Raw genomic sequence first — 16813 nt, 5'->3', positions numbered from 1 at the left:
CAAGTGTCTTTTATTGGATGGTTTATAGACTTCAGAAAATTTTCAGAGGCATCATGTGCTTCTAGGAGGCTGGAACACTCAATAGACCATTTTAATTTCTCACTTCCTCCCCTAGCTTGAAACTTTTCTTCTCCTTCACTGTCATACCATGCTTATTTTATTCTTTCCTCTACCCAATTTTATCTGAACTGTTCTCTGAATATTAATAATTTCTCCTTTATGTTATACTTTTCATGTCTGTCCCAGTTTTATACTTCTAAAAGTTATTATTTTGCTTCCATAAATGAACTTTTTTCTCTCTCTCTTTCCATATATATAAAATGCATATGTGTATAAACAAATAATATACATGTAATATATATAGTACATATACATGTGTATGTATATATATGAATATGTATACATTTCTGTCTTTATCACATATGATATGTATGCTATTCTATTATTCTATTTGATATATATTAATAAATATGTTATATATATTATTCAAGATGTACATAAACAAAATATATGCATCATTATATATATACCATATGTGACATATATTGCACACTATATAATATATATCATATCACCATAATATATCATATATAATATATATTTTTGGAGTATAGTTGATTTAAAATGTTGTGTTAGTTTCATATATCTTTTTCATATATTGACAGTACATATTTGTCAGAGACTTGTTATCTGCTAACCATCATGTATTAGCTGTATGATGAAAAATATATATATAAATTAAATTCTCTATGTCTCAGTTCCCTTATCTGTGAAAGAGGAAACACTATTTATCTCATAAAATTGGCAAGAGTATTAAAAGAGACCATACTGGCTACATACTGAAAAAAGTCTCCTTCCCCATAGCAGGCACCAAATAAATTGTGGTTGCTTACTAATATCAAAATCACTTCTAGGGTTCAGGTATTGGAGAGCCAGACAGCTAATGGTGCTTGAGAATACTTGTTGAATTGAGAGAGACCACACCCTTGACTATTTATAATCTTAGTGAAAACAAACTATATCTCAGGTCTTATGTACCAAATTGGTTAAGAAGATCTCAGCTTCCAGGTAATTCTATCGCAGTAGGCATAACCTTTTATGCCTTTAGCTGAAGTCTCATTCTAAAGCTACATAATGTTTATTCCCACTATCTGAGTAAGTGCAGGATGAATCAAAATAGAGGTCTTCTTTTAAAAAGTGACTTTAGGTCCTATAAGTTTGACACCTAATAAAGCAGCTTACATATTATAACAATTAATTCTCTATCACAGTGAGTAATGAACCATACACAGCTCACTCATTACCTGCTCAAATGATGCTGCCAGTTGTAATTCCTGGTCTCTCACCTTGTAGCTCATACTGGCATATAGCACTATGAGTCTCCTGGGCAAAAAACATTGTTGAATTCATTAATCCCCCTCCCCAAGCATCCTCATTCATCCTCCTACTAAACTGTGAGGAAATGACCTGGGGCTGAAAGACCTTCCACAGACCTTCTCTGCTCTTTCTTAGCCTGGCACATACAACAAAGTTTACGGTACACATATGAGCCTGTTGACTGAGTATTATAGGGAGAACATTTTTAATGCAACCTGATAGGGAAACTAATGTGGTAGATATGTTTTAGCTTGTGGTTACCATTCATGTGTGTTGTTAGGAAAAGAATTCTATAATTTGCTTGTAAAGAATGAAAAGATACATAAATTCTTTAGTTCATACTTAGTGAGTTTGTAAATTAGTATGTGAAAATCCACATAACTTGACAGTGTGTAGGCTAACGTAGCTTGGGAACTGGTCTATAATACACACTGGACTCTTTAAATCATTTAAAACATTGTTTGGCAAATGGTTACATGGACTTGACAAATTGGGAATCATTATTAGTCTCAGTGTTGCTTTTGGCTCCAGTCTCCTCCACCCTGCCCTCCACTCCTAATTTCAAGCTGCATAATAGCAGTCTTGGACATATTGCAAATGTTGTGGGTGGTGGAAATAGGGGGTTGGGTAAGATAAGCAAATTGTAATGTATTAAAAGTTTTAAAGTGTATTAAATGAACTCTCTTTGAATAGTGCAGAATATGCCTGATCAGAACCTTTTTTTTTAACTTTCTGGAATCCTTCAAACACAGAATCAGCTTACATATCAAGAGAAGAGAAAGTTGCTGACAGTGAAGTCCTGCCTACCCCAAGAGATGGGATAGTCACTTATGAGCAAGTCATACTGAAAACTTCCAAATATGTCCAGCTCCTGAGGGCACTCAACCACAGGGATGGGACTTGGCAGTGACAACCGTTCCACTATCAACTAAGCCAGGTTCTGACATCAGCAGGTCAATTACAGTCAACCATAATTGATGATTAGAAGAGTACAGAAAGGAGAGTATTTTAACACAGAAGAGGCCTTCAGAAATCATTGTTCCTGATATTTTTATTTTGTAGATGTGGTAATATAGGCTCAAAGACATTAACTGACTTGCTCAAAGTGAAAAAACTAAGGACAATGCATGTATGAGTCTTCCATAAAATGTTGTTAATTTAAGTTTTAAATAAACTTTTCTAAGACTAGATTCAGATCTCGTAAAAACAGTATACAAATTTCCTTTTATATAATGGAGTTTCCAAAGATTAGAAGCCAAACTACTTCTGAGAAATAGCACAGCATAATTTTCTAATATTTTTCCCAGTGTGCCTTACTTAGACATTCTACTAAAATTAAACTATCAACTTAATGTATATCATAGTACTGCTAATTGTACATTAGACACAAGAAAGCATAGATATAATCATACTCCTGGAATGTTAAAAGTCTTAAGGAAAGAAATAGATTTTTTAAATTACAGCACAGAAGTTAGAGAGTAAATATATTAAACATATTCAGCCTCTCACAGAGATATGAACATACACTGAAACAAGCTGTTGAAAGGAATATAGCCAAGTGGGGATGTACCTGGAGAAATTCATGAAGAGAGTGAGTATGTAATGATACTTTGAAGAGAAAAATATGCTAATAACTCCTAATAGCTGACAGAAGAGAGGGAAAAATATGGGAAAGTTTTGTTTTAAGTGAGCAGTTGTGAGTTCAGTGGCAGATTAAACTTGGGAGGGAAGCCAATGGATAGAGGAACTTGAAGGCTTTGAATAGTCATTCCTCTTTTGTAGGTCAGAGAGTTTGGAAAATGTGGTAGACTTGTACAAAGAGTCATAAGATCTGAATCTTTAATGCAATGATTTTCACTATTATTCCTAAATCAAAAGGTAATCAAGAAAATAGTGGAGGCTGTGCAGTCCACATAACTATGGTTGGACTCGTTGAAACATACAGCCATTAAGACAAGGAGAAGACACATTTTTCTGGATTATAAGTGATGGACTTTGATGAGAGACTAAATGCTGTGTGTGTAGTAAAGATTCAGCTTAGCAAAGCGGCCTAGGGGAGAATAATGCCTAGCTGAATGCAGTGAAATGGCAGTGTTGATGTATATGAGGGAATGCATTTGGAAGAGCAATGGAGAAAACTGAAATGGGTGTACCATAAATCTCTTTATCAACACTGTTTAAAAAAAAAGACCTTCAAGGGCTTCCCTGGTGGCGCAGTGGTTGAAAGTCCGCCTGCCAATGCAGGGGATGCGGGTTCGTGCCCCGGTCTGGGAAGATCCCGCATGCCGCGGAGCGGCTGGGCCCGTGAGCCATGGGCACTGAGCCTGCGCGTCCGGAGCCTGTGCTCCGCAACGGGAGAGGCCACAATAGTGAGAGGCCCACGTACCGCAAAAAAAAAAAAAAAGACCTTCAAGATGTGGAGTAATGAGCTTGGCAGACCCTCTACCCCCAAAACAACAGTTTAAATGGTAAAGATATTTTAAAGCCATCACTTAAAATCCAAATTGTCTACATGGAGAAACATTCATTCAAGAAAGTCTACTAAATCTTGGTGAAAACAGTGAAATAACCTAATCCCTGATTTGCTACTCAGCCCAGCTCCATGCTATGGGGACTCTACCCAGGGCATGTACAGAAGAAGAAAAGGGATCCTTCCTACCCAGCTCCAAATTTGGGATTACAGTTTTACATTAGAAGGAGAATATTGTTTTTCCTTCACTGTCTTGCTTTCCCTGCCCCCAATCATAGACCCCCTTTTTACTCATCCCCCCTCAGAGGGTGGAAACTTTATTTCAGGGGCTACAGACCAATAATTCAGAGTCCTTGCTCACCCATACTCCCGCTATCTCTTAGAATAGAGGGTCCAGGTGGAAGAGGCAGACATACTTCCTCTCAGTGCCCCTTAAAGGCAAGGGTGTCACTCCAGGCAAGGCAGGTTCCCCTTTGGCCCCCAGCTCCAAACATTGACCCAAGGAATTTGCCTAGAGTGAAAGGAAGTCCCTAGGAATAAACAGCTTCAGAACTCTGCCTGAGGGACTGACTTCATTTAAAACAAAGAGTGGAGAAAGCCAGGCCTAAGGGTACTGTTGAAAGCAGTGGAGATCTTGGTGGGGAGCAATTAAGAAGACATGGGTAGCTTATTTTTACAATATTAATTTTTATTAGAGTACAGTTGATTTACAACATTATGTTAGTTTCTGCTGTACTGCAAGGTGAATCTGTTATACGTTATCAGTTATATATATATATATATATATATATATATATATATATCCACTTTTTTTAATCGATTCTATTCCCACATAGGTCATTACAGAGTAGTAAGTAGAGTTTCCTATGTTATACAGTAGGTTCTTATTAATTATCTACTTTTATATATAGCAGTGTGTATATGTTAATCCCAAGCTCCCAATTTATCCCTCCCGACCCCTCTTCCCCCCTTGGTAACCACAGCTTGTTTTCTACATCTATGACTCTATTTCTGCTTTGTAAATAGGTTCATTTGTACTGTTTTCTTAGACTCCATATATAAGTATTATCATATGATATCTGTCTTTCTCTGTTTGACATACTTCACTCAGTATGACAATCTCTAGGTCCATCCATGTTGCTGCAAATGGCATTATAAATGGGAGCTTCTAATGCCAGCAAAATGGAAGAATAGCAGGAAGCTTAATAGAGAGCCAAGAAAAGAGACAGCCAAGAAGAGCCCTCCTGAGATCATAGGCAACTCTGGGACAGGAAGACCATGCATTTGTGATAGGCTGTACCCACTCAGGAGCAATCACAACAGGGCCTGGATCAGATTTAACAGCATTACCCAACTTCACACAGACTCATTAAGACAGGACAGAAGATTCACTGGCAAAAGGGATTAAGTGCAACTCTAACCAAACACTGGCTGAATGAACTACTCTGACTCAAAGGTAGCTTCTAGGAAACCAGGTTCAAAAATAAAATTACAGAACTTTTTTTTTTAACTTTCTGGAGTTCTGGAAGACTGTATGCATGCCCGAGGCTATAGCCTCTCTGGAGATATCAGAGAGGAAACACCCAATCTAAACGTCCCTAACTAAACATGGAGCATAAATAAACACATAAACTCACTGAAACTTGAGAGTAGCCTATAAGCCGCATATATGTCTTATGCTAATAGGTAAATATCTGACTGACTAAGAGGCTTAAGCACAACCTTTGATCACTAAGTGGACTATGTTGACACAGGGGCAATCCTTAAGTAGTTAAATTAAAAGGTAAAAGCAAGGGGGGGGGGGCGGAAATCTGAGCAGAGACATTGAAGAGTGCACATTTTGGGGGGAAAAGATTTCACAGAATTAGTTCAGCCAAGTTCTAAAGAAATAAACAAATGATTAAGCAAACAGCAACATCCTCTGGTGGGGGAGCAGTCTGCAGTTTCTTAATGTACTATCTAAAATGATCAATTTTCAACTTAAAATTTTGTCATACAAAGAAACAGGAAAGTGTGGTCCATACACAGGGCAGGGGGTGGGGGAGACAAGAAGTAAAAACTGCTTTGAAGGGGATGAGATGATAGACTTAGCAAAGACTTCAAAGCATTATAATACATATGTGAAAGGAACTAAAGGAAGCCATGCTTAAAGGATTAAAAGACAGTGTGAAGATAATGATATTGATAAAGGGTCACTCCATGCAGAAGACCTAACATTTATAAAAGTATATTCATCTAAAAAACAGCCTCCAGATACATGAAGCAAACACTGAATTGACAGGAGAAATATACAAATTCAATAATAATAGTTAGAGGCGTCTATACACTACTTTTAGAAATGGGTAGAACAATTAGGGATAAGATCAACAAAAAAGAGACCTGAGCAATGTTGTAAGCCAACTAGAATTAGCAGAAATCTGTAGAACACTCTACCCAGCTGCATCAGAATACATATAGTTTTCAAGCACACATGAAATATTCTTTAAAATAGAACATATTCTATGCCATTGGTAATTTGATAGGGATTGCATTGAATCTGTAGATTGCCTTTGGTAGTATAGTCATTTTCACAATATTGATTCTTCCAATCCAAGAACATGGTATACCTCTCCATCTGTTTTTATCATCTTTAATTTCTTTCATCAGTGTCTTATAGTTTTCTGCATACAGGTCTTTTGTCTCCCTAAGTAGGTTTATTCCTAGGTATTTTATTCTTTTTGTTGCAATGGTAAATGGGAGTGTTTCCATAATTTCTCTTTCAGATTTTTCATCATTAGTGTATAGGAATGCAAGAGATTTCTGTGCATTAATTTTGTATCCTGCAACTTTACCAAATTCATTGATTAGCTCTAGTTGTTTTCTGGTGGCACTTTTAGGATTCTGTATGTATAGTATCATGTCATCTGCAAACAGTGATAGTTTTACTTCTTCTTTTCCAATTTGTATTCCTTTCATCTCTTTTTCTTCTCTGGTTGCCATGGCTAGGTCTTCCAAAACTGTGTTGAATAATAGTGGTGAGAGTGGACATCCTTGTCTCATTCCTGATCTTAGAGGAAATGCTTTCAGTTTTTCACCATTCAGAATGATGTTTGCTGTGGGTTTGTCATATATGGCCTTTATTATGTTGAGGTAAGTTCCCTCTATGCCCACTTTCTGGAGAGTTTTTATCATAACTGCGTGGTTGAATTTTGTCAAAAGCTTTTTCTGCATCTATTGAGATGATCATATGGTTTTTATTCTTCAATTTGTTAATATCACATTGATTGATTTCCATATATTGAAGAATCCTTTCATCCCTGGTAATCAGACTCCCTGACTTCAGACTATACTACAAAGCTATATTAATCAAGACAATATGGTACTGGCACAAAAAACAGAAACATAGATCAATGGAACAAGATAGAAAGCCCAGAGATAAACCCACACACCTATGATCAACGAATCTATGACAAAGGAGGCAAAGATATATAATGGAGAAAAGACAGTCTCTTCAGTAAGTGGTGCTGGGAAAACTGGACAGCTACCCTAAATGTAAGACCGGACACTATAAAACTCTTAGAGGAAAACATAGGAAGAACACTCTTTGACATAAATCACAGCAAGTTTTTTTTGATCCACCTCCTAGAGAAATGGGAATGAAAACAAAAATAAACAAATGGGACCTAATGAAACTTCAAAGCTTTTGCACAGCAAAGGAAACCATAAACAAGATGAAAAGACAACACTCAGAATCTGAGAAGATATTTGCAAATTAATCAACGGACAAAGGATTAACCTCCAAAATATATAAACAGCTCATGCAGCTCAATATTAAGGAAACAAACAACCCAATCCAAAAATGGGCAGAAGACCTAAATAGACCTTGCTCCAAAGAAGACATACAGATGGCCAAGAAGACATGAAAATCTGCTCAACATCACTAATTATTAGAGAAATGCAAATCAAAACTACAATGAGGTATCACTTCACACCAGTTAGAATGGGCAACATCAGAAAATCTACAAACAATAAATTCTGGAGAGGGTGTGGAGAAAAGAGAACCCTCTTGCACTGTTGGTGGGAATGTAAATTGATACAGCCACTATGGAGAACAGTATGGAGGTTCCTTAGAAAACTAAAAATATATTTACCATATGATCCAGCAATCCCACTACTGGGTATATACCCAGAGAAGACCATAATTCAAAAAGACACAGGCACCCCAATGTTCATTGCAACACTATTTACAATAGCCAGGTCATGGAAGCTTCCTAAATGCCCATCAACAGACGAATGGATAAAGAAGATGTGGTACATATATACAATGGAATATTACTCAGCCATAAAAAGGAACGAAATTGAGTCATTTGTTGAGATGTGGTTGGATCTAGAGACTGTCATACAGAGTGAAGTAAGTCAAAAAGAGAAAAACAAATATCATATGTTAACACATGTATGTGGAACCTAGAAAAATGGTACAGATGAGCCAGTTTGCAGGGCAGAAGTTGAGACACAGATGTAGAGAACAGACATATGGACACCAAGGGGGAAAAACTGCGGTGGGGTGGGGGTGGGGGTGTGCTGAATTGGGCGATTGGCATTGACATGTATACACTGATGTGTATAAAATTGATGACTAATAAGTACCTACAGTATAGAAAAACAAACAAACAAACAAAACAACTAATACTAAACTTTCATTGGGTTATTTGTATGGAAATATGTTAATATAAATGTTTCAGACATTACATGTAATTTCTAAAAATCTTATGTGTTCTGGTATAATGTTATAAGTCATAATTCTAGTTATTACTTTAAAATGTATATCTCAGAAATAACTAAATTTCCTTGTCAATTACATTATCATGAACTTTCATCAAATCTTTAACCATGGTCATTTTTAAGTCTTTTGTCATTTATGGACAGTTCTGGGTATACTCTGATGCTTTTGCAAATATGTTCCTATAAGAGGGTTTCACCTTCAAGGAATTCATGGAAAAGACTCTTGCAAGTACAGGTTTCTTGTAACTGTACTGCTGAACTGAATGAATAAGCATTTTCAGAACTCTAATGAAAAACTGATGAACTCATAAAAGTGCTAACAAAAGATCAAGATAAAAAAAATTAATTACATGGGACTGAGTGCACTGATGAGGATGATTATAATTTTTGTGACTTTCTGCTTGATTTAAAAAAAAAATCCCACAAGGACTCAGAGGCAAAGAATATACAAATCAATTTTCACTGCAAAGTAAAGGAGCTGTTACAGTGGAGGATTACTGGACTGAATGTCAATACTATGACATAGTGTGAGTGTGTTTCGTGTTTGGTAATTGCAATCATTATTGCTTTTGTTGTGGTCATCCATTTGCAATGCTTGGTGTCAGTCTATTTATCTCTTGTAAAAATAAAATACAGTGTGTGTGTGTGGAAAAAAAAAGATAGAACATATTCTAGGCCATAAAACAAGCGTCAACAAACTTAAAAGCATTTCAGTGTTACAAAGTATGTTCTCCTACCACAGTGGAATCAAATTAGAAAGCTATACAGGAAAAAGTGTTGGAAATTCAAATTACCTGGAAGTTAAATGACTCACTCCTAAATGATCAATGGGTGGAAGAGGAACTCACAAAAGAAATTAGAAAATAATTTGCCATGAAAGGAAATTAAAACACCACTAATGAAGACTTATAGAATGCAGGGATATTAGTGCTCAAAGGGAAAATTTTATCTTCAAACACCTACAGTTTAAAAGAAGACATTTCACAAAAAAGTAATCTAAACTTCCACCTAAATAAGCTAGAAAAATAAGATTAAGCCAAATCCAAAAGCAAGCAAAAATAAGAAACAGTAAAGTTTAAAGATAAGTAAAATAGGGAATGGGAAAAAATAAAGAAAATATAGAGAAAAATCAAAGAAACACATTTTCCTTTGCAGTTTGAGATGGCATCAAAATCCTTAATTTATGCTTTGTAAATTCACAATAAATGTAGGGCATGATTTTCATATTAGAAAGGCAGAGAAGAAGCAAAGCTTGGGTTAGGTGTGTCCTCTGTTTAGGATATCACCAGGCTGAAATCAAGGTATCAGCTGGGAATGCGATATTGCCTGAGGCTTGGGCATTTCTTCCAAGATCACTGTTTCTGCTCAGAATTCATTTCCTTGTAGTTTTGCGACTAAAGTTCTTATTTTTTTGTTGGTTCTTGGCTGGGGATGCTCTTGGCTCCTAGAAGCCTCCTTCCACTGCTTGCCACCTGGCCCCCTACTCTTACAACATGGCTCTTTACTTTCTTCCAAGCCAGTAGGAGACCAATAAAGTCCTCAACTGACTAGGTCGACCCATTCAGGCTAACTTCCCTTTGGATGAACGCAAATTCAACTGATCAGGTATTTAACTGCATATGTGAAATTCATTTTGCCATATAACCTAACATAATTGTATAAGTAATAACCTCTCATATTCATAGATTTTATACATATATAAAAGAGATTATATATATATGTATGTATATATATATATATATATGAATGTATGTATAATAGCTGTTGCCAAGTCCAACTAATAGGTTCATTTTTCTTCATGAACTCACAAAACAGCACAAATGGAATCATCAGCCTTATGAGTGATCAAATAATTTCTGGCAACCAAAAACTTCATACATTCAGTTGGGAGAGAAATACTAAAATGATCTTCAGTGTATTTATATACCAGTTGAAGGATGAATTAGCTGACATTCTCTTGTTAGCCTGTCTTAATTATGGGTAAAGAATAATGAAAATTTTTAGTTGTATATTAGAGATGTAGAGCCTTTTCATATGTATTTTATCATTTCATATTAGTTAAAATAAGGAATGTTTCCAAGCCATGGGAATTACTTATTTAACATTTAGATTACAAATTTTATCTATTTCTATGACTCACATTTCCTCAACATGGTCCTCGAAGTATTAACAATAAATCACATGCTTGTTTTAAAAGCATGGAGTACCCTTTCAAATTTATAATTCATTATATTATAAGGAGTAATACAGGGGGAAAATGGAGGGAAAATGGGAAAAAGAAGAAAAATAAAGAAGGGAAGCAAGAGACAAGAAAGAAGGTAAAATAAGGAGAAAAAGATAAAACTCAGTTCATAACTATTTAGAAATAGGTTCAAGTTTCAAGTCCCAAAGCACTCAGGATTCTTTGCTCTCAGATATGTGTCTCTACTCTGAAAAAGAAGCCCTAAATTCTTTCATATTTATTTTAAATTGCCTCACTTATAAGAACCATTCGTTAAGGTATTGCTGACTTTTCATAATTTGCTACTACTGATGATGATCCTAGCCAGAATATTTGAGTCACTTAAAGCTTGTTTTCATGCCTATTTATCTTCCACATTCATTATCCTTCTCTTGTCCTTTCCTGCTTCTGGCCTCAGATTTCCACAACACTCTAGCTACCTATCTATCTTCATTTTTAGACAGCACTGAACAACTAGACTTTTTTCTAGTCTCAGCTTTTCTCTTCTCAATCAAAATGTGCCTGTTCTGTGGAGCTTCAGCTGAGAGCATTTTATTGTATTTCCTATTGCTCTTTGGTTGATTGGTAGATCAACGAAGTAGATCAGATCAACGAAGTACAGAACATTCCGGTCTTCAGATCCTTATTGATGTAGCTCTAGCATTTCATTTTATGTTTTTAATACATTCCAGAAGATACAAACTGAGAAAATCCTTTGTACCCCACCCCACCCACTTAAGAAGGTGGTCTTCTATGAGATAACTGGGTGGGTTCTAGACATTTTGTGTTTATTAAAATGTAAAGAAGAAATATATATACATATACACACATGTATATATGCCCATATATGAAATATATATAAACCCATACATGAAACATACAGCTGGATTTAATGTGACAACTTTTAAAGCTATAGATGAGAATATTTACAAAACTTAGGTATTATTTAGCCAAGGGGTTATAAGATATACAAGCCTTAAAATTTCCATTTTGCTCAAGTGAGGTATTTTCACTTTCTCAGGGGTAAAGAATAACTTCATAAAAGAAAAGAGAAATTGTAGCAGGCTATGTGTGTATAGACAAGTACTCTACTTCCTTCTTGAGGTTCCAGGTTTCCTATCCTCAGGACAGATGTTGACCTAGTTATTGACATTTTTTAAATTAACATAACAGGGGTGGAACAAACCGTAGGCTTGTCCTACTTCAGAACCAGGAGGGCAAGCCCTTCAGAATACAAGGCTGTGGACATCTACAAGGTGAGTAGATGCCCTTGGATTGCTAACAGGGAGGCTCAAAGTGAGGAAGTAAATTTACAACATGGTGTTCTCCTCTTAACACTCTTTGCTTGTTGCATATAAGACCATGTTTTATCTCTGCACTTATTTCTTGGCATACAGAATGTTGAATATGTTCTAGGCGAATTCATTTTTTTTTTCATTTTGAAATAATGTCAACCTTAAAGAACAGCTGAAAGAGCAGTACAAAAAATTCCCTTCACCTGGATTCCCCATAGCTGAGAATTTATTATACTTCATCCATTTAGAGAGATGCACAAAAGAGAGAGTGTAATGGGTCAACAGATCAAGCATCTATATCTATATATCAGAATAGATACTTGTGGGCCTCCCTGGTGACACAGTGGTTGAGAGTCCACCTGCCGATGCAGGGGACACAGGTTCGTGCCCTGGTCTGGGAAGATCCCACTTGTCGTGGAGCGGCTGGGCCTGTGAGCCATGGCCACTGAACCTGCACATCTGGAGCCTGTGCTCTGCAATGGGAGAGGCCACAACAGTGAGAGACCCACGTACCACAAAAAATATATATATAAAAAGTAAAAAATAAATAGATACTTGTTTTTATGAAGATATACATTTATATGTCTTCAACAAATATTAGCAAACTGAATCCAGCAACATGTAAAGAAAAATATATCATAAATAAGTGAGATTTATCCAAGTAATATAGGGTTGGATTAATATGCAAAAATCAGTTAATGTAATATATATTATAAATAGAATGAAAGACAAAAAACATGTGAGGATCTCCAGAGCCACAGAAAAAAGTATTTGACAAAATCCTACACCCATTAATTGAAACAACAATGACAACTCTCAAAAAGATAAGAATAAATGAAAAATCCTTCCACCTGATAAAGGACACTTAATACAGATAAAACACCCTTAATGGTGAATGTAAATGTTTCCCTCCTAAGATCAGGAACAAGGCCAAGTTGTCTACTCTCATCAATGTTATTCAATATTTTACTGAGGATTCTAACTAGTGTAATCAGGGAAGAAAAAGAAGTAAAGTTATCCAAATTGGAAAGAAAGAAGTAAAATTGTTTTAATTCACAGATGATATGACCCGGTATGGAGAAAATCCTAGGATCCACAAAAACACTATTAAAAGTAATAAACAAGTCAGAAACGTTGCAAGATGAAAAATCAATGCGCAACATATTGATGTTTGACAGGATGAAAAAACCTAACAAGAAGCAAGGTGGACAAAAATGGAAGGGAGAGGAAGGTTAAAAGAGTGAAGAAAGACCCCCAAAATGGCAGCAACACTTAAGAAAGGGAGTGTTCTTCCCTCAAAATATGACCTGCAAACATCCCAGGTAGGAGGAGAGTTTTGTGGCTTTTTGAGGGGAAGTCTTGGAAAGACGTGGAAAAATTTTTTAAAAAGTTTTATTTTTCAAATTAGAAGAATCAGAAGAGCATTTTTGCACCTTATTTTAAATTAATATCAGCATAAAAATAGGACAGGCTCCACTGGTGATAAAATTGAATGTCAAGGTCAATAATATAATGTCTGTTTTAAAGTAACCAAATAAAGAGGCATTAGACTGGGGTGGCTCTAAAGCCTTGGCTGCTTATGTAAGCAAAGCAAAACCTAAGCCAGAGTCAATTCCTGTAAATGACTCAAGGTCAAGAAGAAAACCAATCATAACCAACTAGCCTTTCCTAAATAATGAAACCGCTTAAGCTATAGCCATTCAAATAATTCCCTTGCTTTATTTCATGGTCTTCTCTATAAAAACCTTCCCCTAATTTCCTTTCAGTGGAGCACTCCTAATCACCTCCGTTTTGGGACTGCCAAGGTGAATCCATGATAGCTCAAAATAAACTCTTCAAAAGGAAAAGTCAATACTGTGAAAATGACTACACTACCCAAAGCAACCTACAGATTCAATGCAATCCCTATCAACTTACCAATGGCATTTTTCACAGAATTTGTATATAGTTCCAAAAAAAAAAATTAAAATTTGTATGGAAGCACAAAAGACCCTGAATAGCCAAAGCAATATTGAGAACGAAAAACAGAGCCGGAAGAATCAGGCTCCCTGACTTCAGATTATACTACAAAGCTACAGTAATCAAGACAGTATGGTACAGGCACAAAAACAGAAATATAGATCAATGGAACAGGATAGAAAACCCAGAGATAAACCCACGCACATGGTCAACTAATCTATGACAAAGGAGGCAAGGATATACAATGGAGAAAAGACAGTCTCTTCAATAAGTGGTGCTGGGAAAACTGGACAGCTACATGTAAAAGAATGAAATTAGAACACTCCCCAACACTATGCACAAAAATAAACTCAAAATAAATTAAAGACCTAAAGGTAAGACTGGACACTATAAAATTCTTAGAGGAAAACATAGGAAGAACACTCTTTGACATAAATCATGGCAAGATCTTTTTTGACCCACCTCCTACAGAAATGGAAATAAAAACAAAAATAAACAAATGGGACCTAATGAAATTTAAAAGCTTTTACACAGCAAAGGAAACCATAAACAAGATGAAAAGACAACCCTCAGAATGGGAGAAAATATTTGCAAACAAATCAACTGACAAGGGAACAATCTCCAAAATATACAAACAGTTCATGCAGCTCAATATTAAAAAAACAAACAACTCAATCAAAAAATTGGCAGACGACCTAAATAGACATTTCTCCAAAGAAGACATACAGATGGCCAAGAAGCACATGAAAAGCTGCTCAACATCACTAATTATTAGAGAAATGCAAATCAAAACCACAATGAGGTATCACTTCACACTGGTCAGAATGGCCATCATCACAAAATCTACAAACAATAAATGCTGGAGAGGGTGTGGAGAAAAGGGAACCCTCTTGCACTGTTGGTGGGAATATAAATTGCTGCAGCCACTATGGAGAACAGTATGGAGGTTCCTTAAAACACTAAAAATAGAACTACCATATGACGCAGCAATCCCACTCCTGGGAATATACTCCAAGAAAACCATTATTCAAAAAGACACATGCACCCCAATGTTCATTGCAGCACAATTTACAGTAGCCAGGTAATGGAAGCAACCTAAATGCCCATCGACAGACGAATGGATAAAGATGTGGTACATATATGCAATGGAATATTATTCAGTCATAAAAAGGAACGAAATTGGTTCATTTGTAGAGATGTAGATGGACCTAGAGACTGGCACACAGAGTGAAGGAAGTCAGAAAGAGAAAAACAAATTTTGTATATTAATGCATATATATGTGGAATCTAGAAAAATCTTACAGATGAAGCTAGTTGCAAAGCAGAAATAGAGACATAGATGTAGAGAACAAATGTATGGACATCAAGGGGGGAAACAGGGAGTGGGATGAATTGGGAGATTGGGATTGACATATATACAGTACTATGTATAAAATAGATAACTAATGAGAAACTGCTGTACAGCACAGGAAACTCTACTCAAAGCTCTGTGGTGACCTAAATCCAGAAAAGAGGGGATTTATATACACATATAGCTGATTCACTTTGCTGTATAGCAGGAATTAACACAATATTGTAAAGCAACTATATCCCAATAAAGAGAAATTTAATGTGCCTCACTTTATCTTTTAACATCTGTTTGTGAGAACTTATGTGTCTTAACTATTAAAAAAAATGTATTTCTTTGGCAAATCTCCTAATTCAGGGTACAATTCTCTGATATCTCCCTTGAGGCTAGTAATGATTTTAACTCATTTCATAATCAACAAACCTAGGGAAATAGAGCAATGAAAAAAAAAAAAGGAGCAGCAGTAGATTTAATATCTTTAACTTGTAACAGTCCATGAAATGAAAAGGAAAACACTCCTCCCATTTTGTCCTCTTCTCTAAATATTCTACTGTGGCACTGCTACACTACTGATGTCAGATGTGTGGGTTTTTCACACATTAAGCAATTCTGTGACAGCAGCTAGGGGTCCTACAAATTTAATACTATCTACCTGGAGATAGATAGCATCAGATTAAGGGCTCAGTCTCAAAGTCTGCCTCTTCTGTCCACTTCAGACTCCAACAAGAAGTCCAGGTTATCACCTGTGCCTCTGACTGACTCCCTGTAAACCAGAGTTCCTACAAGCCCTATCATGTTCATTTAATTTGCTAAAGAGGTTCGCAGAATTCAGGAAAGCAATTTACTCACTAAAATACAGGTTTATTACAAAGGATATTAAAGGATAAAAATCAACGGCCAAAGAGTGACATAGGGTAAGGTCCAGAGGGGACTGATGCTTGTGTTGTTAGATTGAACTGGCTTTATTAATACCTGAAAATGATCAGAAAAGCAATGCAATCTTCCTGAGAATGAATCTAAGGGAAGAGAAGAAAAATTGAATAGAGAAGGTTTTAAAAGTCAACTTCGAACTAATTCAATAAATATGTTTTTTCCATGTTCAGATAATAAACAGAACATATATGAGTATGATTAATACATTAAATATAGGCACTTAAATAAATCAAATGAGCCATATTCAAACCACTATAGTAAAACCAGAATTCAGCCACATTTTGGTCAGTTTCTCTTTCATTCATCTTTCTATGAACTTGTAATTATATTGTAAATCTAGTTTTGCATCCTACTCTTTTGCTTAATACTACATTATAAGACATTCCTATATGATTAGATCATATTTATATTATTTTTAGTAGTGGATCACTACACAATGCTAAATTAAT

This window comes from Stenella coeruleoalba (assembly GCF_951394435.1).
Source record: "Stenella coeruleoalba genome assembly, chromosome: 2".
NCBI lineage: Eukaryota > Metazoa > Chordata > Mammalia > Artiodactyla > Delphinidae > Stenella > Stenella coeruleoalba.
The sequence above is the reverse complement of the archived record's forward strand: the minus strand, read 5'-3'. Positions refer to the sequence as shown.